This window comes from Gavialis gangeticus, unplaced genomic scaffold (assembly GCF_001723915.1).
Source record: "Gavialis gangeticus isolate Ggan-Ray unplaced genomic scaffold, GavGan_comp1, whole genome shotgun sequence".
Lineage (NCBI taxonomy): Eukaryota > Metazoa > Chordata > Crocodylia > Gavialidae > Gavialis > Gavialis gangeticus.
Window position 1 is genome coordinate 153,006,378 of NW_017729024.1, and position 526 is coordinate 153,006,903.

Genomic DNA, 526 nt, shown 5'->3' on the forward strand with positions numbered 1-526 from the left:
CCCGCGCGCCCGCCCCGCGGGGACGGAGCTCCAGCGGCCGCTTGGCGCGAGGGGCCCACGCGCGGCTCGCTCCTTACCGCTTCCTGCTCGCCAGCTCGCCCAAAAGCGGGGCGGGTGCCGGCCAATCGCGACTCGCATTCCCGGCCTGCCTTGCGGGGAGGAACTGACGGTGTGGTCACCTCACACGCCCGGAAGCTCTTGGGAAGCAGGCGGGACCCAGTGCATGCTGGGAGTTGGAGTGCGACCACATCGCGTCCCTTGGCGCGGTGCATGCTGGGAGCTGTAGTCCAACCCCCCCCCGGCGGGGCCCCCACCTCCCAGCGCGGTGCGTGCTGGGAACCGTAGAGCTTGCCCTTGCTGTTGGAACGGCGGGGCAGTAGAGCAGGCTGCTTGAGTGGAGCCTTTCCAGCGAGGCTGGATGGGACCTGCCTGGGATGCTGGGGTGTGGTGCCATGCACTGTAACACCTACACTGTGGATGATGGTCTGAAAACAGCTAACTGTGCAGTAAATGCACATGTAACGTG

The 526-nt window shown here is 66.9% G+C and overlaps 1 protein-coding gene across 2 annotated transcripts in view; it reads right to left on the minus strand.

Annotated features, from left to right (window-relative positions):
* The window catches only part of ZNF131 (zinc finger protein 131), a 60,322-nt gene extending 60,149 nt beyond the window's left edge, over positions 1 to 173 (minus strand). For both annotated transcript variants that reach the window (XM_019517909.1, XM_019517908.1), the window contains exon 1: positions 78 to 173. The gene's annotated coding sequence lies outside the window, so the exon portion shown is untranslated. The remainder of the gene's footprint in view (positions 1 to 77) is intronic.
* Between the last annotated feature and the right edge of the window lie 353 nt (positions 174 to 526).